Here is a 13465-nt window from a genome sequence, read left to right as displayed (position 1 = left end):
CAAAAGGACTCAAATGAGTCAGATGTAGGGGGGTGTGCAGGGGGAGGCAAGTTAGGTTTGCCCAGGAAGATAAAGGGAGGCAGTTCATCGAGGCTCCGGGATGGACAGTGGCTCTGGGCTTGGAAATGATTTTTTTCCTAGAAGTTGGCGGACCCAACATAGGGCGCTGGGGACCCCTGAGTGTTCTAGCAGGGAAGGTGGGCTCCCTCTTGATCAGCCCACCATCCCAGTCCCTCAGTCCAGAGCACAAGCTCCAGAAATGCAAGGCAATTCAACAATTACTGGATGTCTACGAGGAACCAGGAGCGAGGTTTGCGAATAGGTTGCAGAGCCGGCCCTGGAAAGTCTCACACTCTGGTCTGCGGGGAGACAGACCAATAAACAATTGCAGAGTTAGCCACCCCCTCAAGAATTTCTCTACAATGATGTTTGTTGCAGTGTTGCTTATAATAGCAAACATCTAGAAACATTCTGGATGACCAAAATTTGAGGATGGATGAAAGTATATGCCTTACAACACACTCAGGAGACGGAGCACTGTGTGGTCATTTTATTTTTTAAATAAATTTATTTATTTTATTTATTTGTTTTTTGGCTGTGTTGGGTCTTCGTTGCTGCGTGCGGGCTTTCTCTAGTTGCGGCGAGAGGGGGCTACTTTTCACTGCCATGTGCAGGCTTCTCATTGCTGTAGCTTCTCTTGTTGCGGAGCACGGGCTCTAGGCTCACAGGCTTCAGTAGTTGCAGCGCATGGGTTCAGTAGTTGTGGCGGGCAGGCTTCACTAGTTGTGGCGCGCGGGATCTAGAGCGCAGGCTCAGTAGTTGTGGTGCAAGGGCTTAGTGGCTCCACGGCATGTGGGATCTCCCTGGACCAGGGCTCGAACCCATGTCCCCTGCGTTGGCAGGCAGATACTTAACCTCTGTGCCACCAGGGAAGTCCTGTGCAGTCATTTTATTTATTTTATTTTATTTATTTATTTATTATTTATTTATTTATTTTTTTGTAGTACACAGGCCTCTCACTGTTGTGGCCCCTCCCGTTGCGGAGCACAGGCTCCAGACGCGCAGGCTCAGCGGCCATGACTCACGGGCCCAGCCGCTCCACGGCATGTGGGATCCTCCCAGACCGGGGCACGAACCTGTGTCCCCTGCATCGGCAGGCAGACTCTCAACCACTGCGCCACCAGGGAAGCCCTATGGGCAGTCATTTTAAAGGATGCCGCAGGAGAATATTCAATGACATGGGGGAAAGTTTCTCAATATTTTATTTAATGAAGAAACCAGTTTTACGAAACTGTATTTCACAAATGTATTCATGATTCCCCGATGCATTTCTACATTTTTTGAGATATAGGTACATCAAGTGCATTATGCTATAATAAATACACATATGTGTGTAAACGTGTGAGTGTGTGAATACGTGTGTGAGTATACGAATGTGAATAGATGTGGAAATGTTCATGAGTGCGTATGATTCTGAGTGTGTGAAAGTGTGTGTGCGTACTTTAAAAAACTAGGAGATGCCGGAAAATCTCACCACGGTTATTTCTGAGTGGTGGGATTATGGTTGAACTTTATCTCCTGTTTTATGCTTTTCTGTATTTTCCAAATTTTCTCCAATAAATATACATAAATTTTATTGACAGGTTGTTTTTTTTAAAAAAAGTTTTTGAAATTACATTCTCCAGAAACCAGTCCCCTAGAGATAAAATCCCCAGCCTGGAGCTCCCCACCCAGCCCTGCAGAGACCAGGCCCCCTGGCCCAGTGCTTTCCCCCAGAGCTCAGACTCAGCAGACCCTTTTCTCAATTACGGGTACCCATCCCAGGCTCTCACTCCTACCCAGACCCTTCTCTACACCCAGCCTGCAGCCAGGGTGCCCAGAGATGGGGAGAGGGGCTGAGGAACCCCAAGAGGAACTGCAGCGTGGGCCAGCGTGGGCCTTGTAGTTGCAGCCCTGGAGGAGGCCAGAAAGGAGCCCTCCTCTGTTCCTGTGTGAATCTTTATCCCGTGTCACAGACCAGCCCAGAGAGGCTAATTGACTTGCTCCAAGTCACACAGTTGGTCAGTGGCAGAGCTGGAACCCAACCCCCTGGGACCATCTGCCACCAGGCTTTTAGTCTCTGCATGTTTCTCTATTTGTCTTGTCCCTCACCAGGTCCAGAGAACGCAGGTACAACTGGAAACTTCTCTGAATGGCTTGGATTTCTGAAATATGCCCCATTCTGGGAAGGTCACGATGATCAACAGCGTCTTTTCATGGTCTTTGCACCCCAGGCTCGCCCTTGGCAGGACTGGGAGAGAGTAGTCATGTTACCCCTAGTTAGAGCAAGAACTTTGGAGAAAGACTGGCCAGGAGTGGGTCTCCCAGAAAACAAACCCTTTCTACCTCTCTCCAGACACATCCTTAAATCCCCGCCCCCCTCAGGCCCCATACTCGCCAGGCAAACAGGGGCTCTGTCCCTCACTCCCAATTCACTCGTCCATTCACTCCTTGTCAAGCCTCAGCCTCCGAAATCAGATTACACAGTCCCTTCCTCCAGGAAGCTTTTGGGTGATTGACTTTGGATTATCACTATTATTCCTGTCCTCTGCCCCCAAAATAAATGCGACTCCCCTTATCACATCCATCCCCTGTGGCAGGCCCTACCTCAAGCACTGCTCGTGTGTTCACTCCCTTCATCTTAACAGCCTTAGGAGGGGGTGCTACCATTTTCTGCCACTGAGGCGTAGAGAGTTTAGCTGATGGTCACACAGCAAATCAGTGGCAGAGCCACAATCCAAACCCATGCCATCTGAGACCAGAGGCCATGCTCTTAACCCCACCAGTGACAATGCAAGGGTCTGAGGCTTCACTAGAATTCTGTTGCAGTGGCTGATCCAGAACTCAGTAGCCCATTTGGCCAGGCTCTTGTGACATTTCAGTGACGAGGCAGGTCGGAGTGAAGGCCTTTCCGTAGAACAGAGAGCTTGCATTTGTAGGCAGGTGGAAACAGGCCTGTCCCCTTTCTGGAGGCTGTATCACATCTGCCATGTTGGCCCGGGAGCCTCTCTCAGAGTAAGAGCAATTCTGTCCTCACGGGTCCTGCCACCGACACTCAGGACAGGCTCTGCACACGGGGGAGGGTTAACAGGGCAGCTGCTGGCTGCCCCAGGACCAACTGGGGACAATCGGCAGGGAAGGGTCCCAGGCGAGGACCACCATGTCTCTGCCCGGCCCTTCACTGAGTCCTGACGACCAGAGGAGAATAGTCGCCTCCTGTCCCCTGCCTACCCGTCTCCACCTCTCCCCTGTCCTCCCCGCCACCTCCCTGCCTCACCCCTGCCCACTTCCCTCTCCACCCACTTTCCCAGAGAACAAGCAAGAAGACAAACCCAGCAGCGGAGGAGGCCGCGGTGGCAGCAGGAAGGGGAGCGGGGAACTTGCCTTCATTTCCCTGGCTTCCCTGATCCCGACCTTAATCCCCGCTCAGCATCCTGTCAGCCAGGTTGTTCTCAAGCTGACGTTGCTGCAGGCGCCTTCTTGGCAGCCTTTCCTCAGATCTGCCTCCTCCAGGGACTTCTAAAGAGGACCCCGAGGTTTCTCTGTTACAGCCGGCTTCACTCGCTGCCCTCAAGCAAAGCCCAGGCTCCCAGGGGGCCGTGGGAAGAGGGGGCTGCAGGGGGCCAGTGCCAGGCCTGACGCTCCGAGGAAGAGGGGAGGGTGGAGGTGGCCGGAGGCTTCCAGAGTGAGGGTCAGACCTGGGGCAGGAGCCAGGCTAAGGGCTGTCGGTCTCCTCAAAGCAGGGGGAACCTTGCTCAGGATTGTGGACCTGAGAGGCAGAGGGAAACTGAGTCTGGAACCCAGGGAATTCAGGCTGGTGCTAGTTCTGGCTGTAGCAGAAGCAGAGGGGTCTGCGATTTTCTGAGTTTGCCGTGAGATCACAGCTCAGGGTGGGTTTGGAGAAAGGGGCAGCTGGGGCCTGTGCTGACTGTGTATGAAAGAAAACCCACATACACACGTGAATGGGTTGACTTCCTGAATGCGTACTGGGTGCCAGGTGCTGGGAGAGAAACAGGAATGGCAGCCTGGCAATAGGGATGAAGCATCCAAATCCCAGTCCTGCTCTGTCACATACTGGCTGTGTGGCCTCAGGCCAGTCACTTGGCTTTTCTGAGCCCCATTTTTCTCATGTCTAAGGTTAGGGGGTGGTTATAATAAAAGCTTCCTTGCAGGATCAATGTGAAGTTTAGAGACAAGGTGTGCAGAGCCTGTGGGGTTTGGGATGATTTTTACTATTTATGTCACTGTCCACAGGGGACATCAGAGGCCAGAGCTTTGTCTGGGTCTTCATGAAAAGGGGCCCTGAGTGCAGTGGAATCACCTGAGAGCATGTGTGTGTGCAGGTGAATGTTTGTGGGGGGCAGTCTGGGCAGGACCCCTGGGAAACTGCCGTGAGTCCCTAAGTTTGAAATCAAGCTTCGCCTGCAGCCTGAACACACGCCCAGGGCAGGGGCTCTGGCCAGCCCTGCCCCTACCCGACACTGCCCCTCTCTAGCTTGTGACACACCCATCCTGCCAGGGGGACAGGGGTGCAGCGGGCTCCTGGAAACCGAGGCAGGGGTGCTCCTTGAGCCCCCCTCACATGGCCCCTCTCTCCTGGGACCCCCTCAGAACCTCAAGTGCTCCCAGGACTAAATACCAGAGACCCCGGGGGGGCTTAGCTTCCTGTCCTGGGCATTTGCCTGCAGGCAGAAAGCTCTGAGGCTGGGATGCAGGCTGGGTGGGCTTTGTGAGGGTCCATAGGGCCCCAAAGGCAAGGGCCTGCAGGAGTAGCAGAGAGGTCACCTCCCCATTCCTCAGGGGGGAGGAGGGAGGGAGAGGGGGGAGGGAGGGAGTCTTGGAGAGAGGGCTGCAAAGCAGGTTCTGGATTAAGTTACTCTAGCTCCCCAACAGGAGTCCTCCCTGGAGCAGTGAAAAGACCACTAACTCTTCCTATAGCCAGGATGTGCATAGCTGGGTGGCCTTAGATAAGTCTCTGAGCCTTGATGTCCTCCTCAGTAAAATGGGAATATTATTGCCTGTCAGGGCTGTGGTGCCGTAAATATAAAGCTACATATATAAAGCATTTAATACAGTGCCTGGTATGTAGTATGTGCTCAAAGGTGTGCAAACTGCTTGGCTGATACAAAAAGTTTTGACTCAGGGTAAGGTGGGTGTTTCTGTGTCAGCATTACCTGGTAATAAGAATAAAATGTTGACAGTGTTTTAGGTTTCAGACATGGGTATAGATGTCAAAAAGTCAAAGCAGACAGATCCAGTTGTCATATAAGTGTGTTTGGTACCTAACTGGTGTGGGGAAATGCTCATTTCCCTTCTTTCTTCCTCCCTCCCTCCCTCCCTCCCTTCCTCTCTCCCTTTTTCCAACCAAACCAATTTTATAATTCTTCTGACCAGTTTATTCCCACTCTTTGGGGAAAGTCAGATTTCCTCCTGACCATAATGCTTCCTTCTCATTTTGGGGGGCAGGGGGTGCCTCCGGAGCCCACTGAGGGCTCTACTGTCTCCAAGCCTTTGGGAAACCACCCGTCTCAGAATTCCCAAGACCTTGTCAGCCATGCCGATTCCTGGATGCTCTCCACCTGTTGAATTAACACCCAAGGGCAAGCCTAGGCGTCAGCATTTAATAAGCTCCCTTGTGACCGTGACACCCATTAAATTTGAAAACCACCTCCTTCGTGCTTTTTCTCTTTTTCACTGAGTCTTCACTGTGTCTTCTTTTTTTTTTTCCACACACACACGCTGTATTTTATTTTTGCAAGAGATAAACTGACACCAGGCATTGTAAATGGATGACCACAACAAAAGCAGCAATGATTGTAATTACCAAACACGAAACACACTCATACTGTGTCATAATATTGACATTCAGTCCAGGAATCCTCCACTGTTCACTGTGTCTTCTTATGCTTGTCAGACAGTGTTCAAAAGTCCTTGTCTTAGGAATGTGTCCACTTCTCCCACCAGCCAGGAGATCCCTGTGGGACAGTCCCCAAAAGAATCCCTGAGGCCACCAGGCAGGACTGATCCCACGTCACCTGTACACACACACAGGCAGAGTCTGCTGGATTTGGGGGCTTCCCAGTCCATCCTCCACAGTAGACTCTGCCTTCCTTAGGGGTAGGTGCCTCGGGGGTTTCCTCAGCAGGTGACCTGGGACCCTACTGAGGCTCCATGTAAAAACAAGGCATGGGCTCCCCGCCCCGGCAAAAGAGACAGGCTCCAAGGGGACAGGTTGTCTTTAAACTTCCCAAGGCCCTCCTTGCACTGGGGGCTGGGAAGCAGGACCACTTCCTGCTGCTTCTTCCCGCCCTGGAGCAACCCTCAAAGGATGCCCACCTGAGTGTTGGGGGAAGGACAGGAGGGGGACCCTCTCACTTCTCTGACAACTCACATCCCCCGCATTCCAAGTCCCCACACCCTTGTAACTACTCCCACATGCCTTAGTGTATGTTAAGTTGACCAGAACTCTTCTGAGGGAGGCGCCCTGGGAGACGAGGGACAGTGGGATGGGTGAGTTTGAAGTCCTGGCTCTTCACAACCAGCCGAGCAGACCAAAGCCAGTCCCCCCTGATCCCTGTTCCTTAATCTCGCACCTGGGAAGGAACAGCTGAGACCACGGACGCGAAAGTGCTACGTGGACACGAGGTGTGGATCTATTATTCATATTTTATAGAAGGAATCCCTTTGCTCCCTCCCGCCTTACAGGTGCAGGCTACCTGGGAAGCCCCTTGTTGCACCTACTCCTTTCAGGGAGTCCTGGCCTCGAGCTGTGAGGCTCTTAAAACAAGCCCCTCTGTTTGAGGGGTTTCACAGGCAGCTGGGAGGGGGCCCCAACCACCCCGACTCCTTCCAAATCGGTGGAGTCAGAAAACCCGGTTCTAAGGCAGCCTTGAACTGTGATGTCTGCCCCAGAGCTGTCGCTGTCGGGGGGAGCCAGGGAGGGGAGGCACCAGAGGAAGAGGACTCTGGGAACCAGATCCCGAAACTCCCATGGGCGTGAGATCAGAAACCCAAACCCCGGCCCCCCACCCCGCCTCCCAAGCCACTGTCCGGAAAAAATAAACTGTTTCCTGCAACCAGCTCCGAAACAAAGTCTGTGAGTGAGCTGTGACACATGTTACATAAATAGAAGCCACAGAGGGGAAAAGCCTGTTTTCTCTTTCATTATTTATCACTCTCTAACCATATCCAGCTGGGTGAGTAAACAGGCGCATTGGCCCATAATGAGGAACAGACTGGTGCCGCGGGGCTGCCAGAGGGGCGCGGGGGTGAGCGTGAGAGCGCGTGTGCATGTGTCCATCTGTCTGTCCGCCGCAGGGAAGGAAGAGTGGGAGTCTACGACGGAGAAGGCTTGTGGGAGGCGCCTGATCCCAGCCAGCAAGGGGCTCTTCACCTGGTGCCCTGGCTGGGGTGGGGCAGGGTGCCCTCCAGGCTGGCTGCTGCCTCCCCGCCCTGAGGGTAGCTTGGGCATCCAGTGGGCTGGATGGAGAAGGAGTCAGAAGGGGAGGGACTGTGGGTGGAGAGGGTGTGAGAGGTACAAGCCAAGTGTGGGCTCTGAGCGTGGCAGGGGTGAGGGGGACAATGTATGGGAGACAGGCTGGAGCACGCGGGCATGTGAAGGAGTCACTGTGACGGGTATGGGGCCGTGTGTAAGACGGGGAGACTGAAGGAGAGGGAGTGTCTGTGAGTGTACGTGTGGGTGTGGGTGTGTGATCCTGGTGGCATATGTCGGTATGTGCGATTTTGTGACTACAAGAACGTGTGAACATGTGTCTGTGTGACTTTGAGTGTATACATATGCGTGTCACTGTGGGAGTATGATAGGTACATGTGAGATTTTTATGGCCATAAGGTGTTGTCAAGGGTCAAATGTGTCCCTGCCCAAAAAGATACACTGAAGTCCTAACTCCCAGTACCACAGAGCATGACCTTGCTTGGACATAGGGTCATTGCACGTGTAATCAGTTCAGATGAGGCCGGCCCCGCACGCAATGACTAGTGTCCTGATCAAAAGATGTCCGTATGGAAGACACAGACGTGGAGAATGGACTTGAGGACGTGGGGAGGGGGAAGGGCAAGCTTGTTATACGGCAGAAACTAATACATCATTGTAAAGCAATTATACCCCAATAAAGAGGTTTGAAAAAAAAGAAAAAAAAAGATGTCCATGTGGAAACACATGTCCACGTGAAGATGGAGGCAGAGATTGGAGCGAGGCATCTCCAAGCCAAGGAATGCCTGAGGCTGTCAGAAGTTAGCAAGTAGCAAGGAAGGATCCACCCCTACAGGTCTCAGACAGAACCTTGGTTTTGGACTTCTAGACTCCAAAACAGTGAGACAATAACCAAGTTCTGTTGTTTTCAACCATCCAGTGTGTGGTACTTTGTTACAGCAGCCCTAGGAAACTAATACTGGCGTGTATGAATATGGGGTGTGAGCTTGGGAGTGTGTAAATAAGTGTAGGAAACCATTGGAGTGTGTGTGTGTGTGTGTGTGTGTGTGTGTATGTGAGATCCTGGTAGTGAAGATAGGTGTAGGTGTGACCATCTGCCTATGGGAGTGTGTAAATACGTCTGTGAGACCAGTAAGTGTGTGTGTGTTTGTACCTGTGCTCACACACTTGGTATCCCTATATCATCATCCTGGAAAGGACCCCAGCAACCATCCTTCACCTCTGGCTGCCTCTGCCCACCCCCAGACCCTTCTGTGACCTTGGGCAGCCCTGCCTGAGGCCAGGTCAGCCCTGGAGGAGGGCTGAGACAGTCCTGCTGAGGGCTGCCCACAACCCGCCCCCACCCTGGGGTCATCCCAACATCAAAGTTTAAACCCCACCCTAGGGACTTCCTGGGATGTCCAGTGGTTAAGACTGTGCTTCCAATGCAGGGGGCGCAGGTTCGATCCCAGGTCAGGGAACTAAGATCCCACATCCTCTGTAGTACGGGCAAAACCAAAATCTATAAACCCCACCCTGGCCTGCAGGATGAGAGCGCTCATCAGGGACCGGGATGAGGCCAGACCTGGAGGCTGGAGGCCATAAGGTGAGGGGTCAAATTCGTTGTTTGTGTCCCGGGCATTCTTACCTGAAGCCTAGCTCAGGGGTACCGAGCTGGTATCACCTGTCCTGCTTGGGAGACAGACCTAAGCCCAGTGATTCTTGAAACAGAGCTGGGTTCCTGAGCACCTGTGTTGACCATGCCCATCCCAGTGGACCACTGGATATCACAGGGCCTGCCGCAGACCTAGCCTCCTAGGACATGTCCAGACCAGCCTTTACTCCTGCTGGCCCAGCCTCTGCCCTCCAACCAGGGGATGTCACAACTGTTCAATTACTCACTCAGCAAAGCACACGTCCCAAAGCCCGTGCCTTAGCATCCTCAAACATATCCCAGAGAGGCCTTGCTGGGAAACCTCAGACGAGTCACTTTTCTCTGAGCCTCTTTTCCCCTCTGTAAAAAGGGTGTAGCCACCCTTGCCCTGCCTATGTTATAGGGATGGCGTCAGGATTAGGAAGCCTAATGGACATGAACTTGTCTTACAAAGACATGTCTGAGAAAATGCCCCCACAGCCTGACTCTGTGAATGGTGTGTCACAAAGGCAGCTCCACATCCAAGGCCCTCTGGTACTGATATCATCTCCACCATCAGGGTGGTTTGCCGTCTCCTTCTCCAGCTTCCCACAGTCTCTTCCCTTAGCTTGATAATGGTTTGATATAATTCAGGGGAGGAGTCTGCAAACTATGGCCCCCGGACCAAATCCTGCCTGTTATTGTATGGTCTGTGAACTAAGAATAATTTTTTAAAGATATTTATTTTGGCTGTACCGAGACACAGGATCTTTGTTGCGGCATGGGGGTCGTTAGTTGTGGCATGCGGACTTCTGAGTTGCAGCATGAGGACTCTCAGTTGGGCTTCTTAATTGCAGCATGCATGAGGGATCTCGTTCCCCGACCAGGGATCGAACCCAGGCCCCCTGCATTGGGAACGCGGAGTCTTAACCACTGGACCACCAGGAAGTGCCAAGAATAATTTTTGTTTTTTTAAGAATAATTTTTATAGATGAACATTTGTCATCGATCTGATGGCAAGGAGCATTAACTTTGAACTCCAATTAAGCAAAATGTTATCCCTCCCACCCTTACCAAAAAAATCCCATTCTTCTCATTAGTAGACCTTTTATTACCAAAAAAAAAAATGTACTCAATTATTATTGTAATTCCATCAATAAAAATTTTGTGGAAATTTGTTTTCTGTCTTGTTATGCATAATATCTCTTGTCGCTACATAATATCCTTGATCTTGCCTCAGCACACAAAGCCTAAAACATGTACTATCTATCCCTTTACAAAAAAAGCTTGCTGGTCTTTTGCCTCCACTACTGAACTCTGCCATTACAGAAACAAGTTGGCCAGAGTTTGCCAACTGCTGAAGTAGAACGTTCTAAGCCCTTGGACATTTTGATTGGTCTGGAGAGGGGCGAGTAAATCCCTAGACAGGTCCCAACAAGCCAGCATTTGCTTGAACAGTTCATTGGACTGAACTGGGGAGAATGTGAGTCTGAAGCTATAGGACTGCCTCCAAGGACTCTGAGAATGAAGCCCACCCAGGGTAAGGCAGAGTTAGCAATGCAGAGACCGCAACAGCATCATTTTTTTAAGCCCCTAGATCACACATCACCTGTAGCAAGCCCTACCCCTTGATGTTTCAGTTACACAAGTCAACCTATTACTATTGTTATTTAAGCCCATTTGCAGTGAATTTTTTGATGCTTCCACCAATACAAGAGCACAAAAGAAGAGTGCCTAATCCAGCTCGGAGCATTCAAGGAAAACTTCTGAGGAGAGGTGTCATCTAAGCTGGGTCTTCGAGTCAACTGTGAAAGCAAGTGGAAGAACAGGTATTCCAAGCAGAGGACATGGCACGAGAGGAAAGAGCACAGCACACGCCACAAGACGGAAGCGGCAGAGCTGGGAGTGGCCAGGGATGGAATCGAAGGTTCAAGAAAGGATACCTTGTGCTCTGCGTACCAGACCGGCGTACTTGAAATTGGCCCTGTGGGAATGGGTCTTGAACAAGGCATGACAAGTTCAAGTTGGCACTGTAGGTGGAACTCTTTGACCACTGTGGAGGATGGACTGGAAGGAGGTACGGGGAGGGGATCAGGTTGGAGATGGGAATCAGTTAGGAGGCTACTGGAATAACCCGGGTAGAAAATGATGCGGGTCCAGCCAACGGCAGTAGGAATGGGGATGGAGAGGAGGGAATGACTGAGAAAAATTTTAGAAACCACATCCACAGGACTTGGTGACTGACTGGATGTGAAAGGAAGGGCTAGGGAGAGTCAAGGGGCGACTTCTAATAGTTTCTACGCGACCGGGTAGATTGTGATGCCGTCACTGAGGAGAAAGTGCAGAGGTGGGGCACGCCTTTGGATACAGGTGATATTGACTGATTTAGGTCTGGGACATGTTGGCTATGCCATCACTGGAGGGTCACAGACATGGGGGCGGGAGCGAGGTCCAAGAAAGTGATGGTACTTGGACCAACTCACAGATGGTAGTTAAACCCATGAGAGTACATGGGATTGTCCCAGAGGACATGTAGCTTGAGGAGAGCCATGGGTCAAGGCTGAAGGCTTGGGAGCCCGAAGCGTTTAAGAGGGAGATGACACAAGCTCACAAGGGCACGTGGAAAGGAGAAGTCAAGGAGGGTGGCAGAGTGTGGCAGGTGCTGGCGTTCTGCCTATGCCTCTCGGCACTTACCTCCAAACGGAGAAGGCTGCTTACTGCCAACACCTGCCCTTTGCCTGAGGGTTCTTTTTTTTTCTTTCTTTTTTTTTTTCTCCTCTGGCCATGGAGACGCCCTTGGCTAGACTCAGGACAAGCTGGAAGCGCTGGAGAGTTAATGTGTTTGGAAGCAGCCCTCCACCAATGGCAAAGAGGGAGTTGGTGGATAAATACCCCAGCTTCCTTGCCCCCATCATATGGACAACTTGAGGCATGCCTCAAACATATTCCGGGGTTCCCCAGCAGGCCTGCGCCCCTCTCACTCACAGTACATGCTAACACTCCCTATGTGGGCCTCCCGACCACCCACACCCCCACCCAGCCCCCCACTTTCCCACTCCCAACTCATGCTTGAATCGTTGCGTCAGAGTCTGCTTCTGGGAGAACATAAACTAAGTCAAAGATGTCGTGAAAACCAACCAAGTAGAAAATTGCAAGATGTTCTCTCCGTGTAACTTTTGTCTTTGAGGGGCTCAGGTCATCCCCACGCTGTGCCCACCTCCACACTCATAGAAGATGCTGGCCGATTTCTCTCCTGAGCCTGAGGTTCCCAGAAGGGGGCTTTCCAGAGCCCAAGTCTGAGCAAACTCCATTATCAAGAAATCCTCTCCTAGCTCTCGCCCTGGCTGCTCGTCTTTTACAGGGGCTGCTGCACGCGGGGAAGTCTGATCACAGGCCCTCGTATAACGCAAAGGCTTGGAAAACTTCCTCAGCCCCAAGTCCATCCCTCCATGTACCCCTGACTCTGTCCTCTCCTTCTCCAGCACTCCAAGTAGCATTCACTTTTTTCTGTTCATCCTATGTCCAGTCCTGTGGGTGGTCATTGCTTCTCTTTCTGTCTGAGATCCAAGAACTGGCTCTGACTACTGGCCTGGGACCCACGGGGAGGCGGGGAGAGCTGGGTGACCTGTAAACACTCCCCACTTCCGGCCAATGTACGCCCGACCCACCCTGCTCTTCATCTCTTACCTCTCAAGGCAGAAAACCAGGGGGAATGGCCTTGAACAAGACTCTGGGGGCAGAGGGGGAAGGGCCTTCAAGAAGGCATACGGGAGAGCGATGAAGTGGACATTCTGCTGTCTAACAAGCCAGGGTGTGAATGCAGGCACTTCGCTTACATAATTGTGGAACTGTGTGTGAGTTTCAACGTCTCGGAGCTTTGGTCTTGTCATCTGTAAAATGAGGATGATAACGGTACCCACCTGACTTAGGCTGGGTTCCTCCAGAAGCAGGCCCTGAGACAACTATTCCAGTACACATGGTTGATGTAGGAGGTAAAGGAAACACCAGGAGAGAAGTGGGGAAATAAGATAAGGGAAGGAAGGAAAGCAATCAAGTTGGTTATCAAGCTGGCTCCTTGGGTGGCTCAGTCCTGCTGGGGAAACCCTGTGAGCGCATGTAGAGCACACACCTCAATTATTTACACATCAATGCTCCTCAGTCATGGGTGCGGGGCTCTCCTGGATGGTGTTAATTCCCCAGCACTTCTGGTCTCCCAATAGTGACAAAGCAGAGTCCAATGCCCAGAGGAAGCCCTCAGGCAAAGATAGGCAGGTAGGTGATTGGAAGCCTTAGGGGTATAAGTGGTCAGGTTGAGGGCACACAGACAGGGCACTCAACAGGGTCTGCTATATCATCTCAGA

This window comes from Monodon monoceros, unplaced genomic scaffold (assembly GCF_005190385.1).
Source record: "Monodon monoceros isolate NGI ecotype Baffin Bay Population unplaced genomic scaffold, NGI_Narwhal_1 Super_Scaffold_3, whole genome shotgun sequence".
Classification (NCBI taxonomy): Eukaryota; Metazoa; Chordata; class Mammalia; order Artiodactyla; family Monodontidae; genus Monodon; species Monodon monoceros.
The sequence above is the reverse complement of the archived record's forward strand: the minus strand, read 5'-3'. Positions refer to the sequence as shown.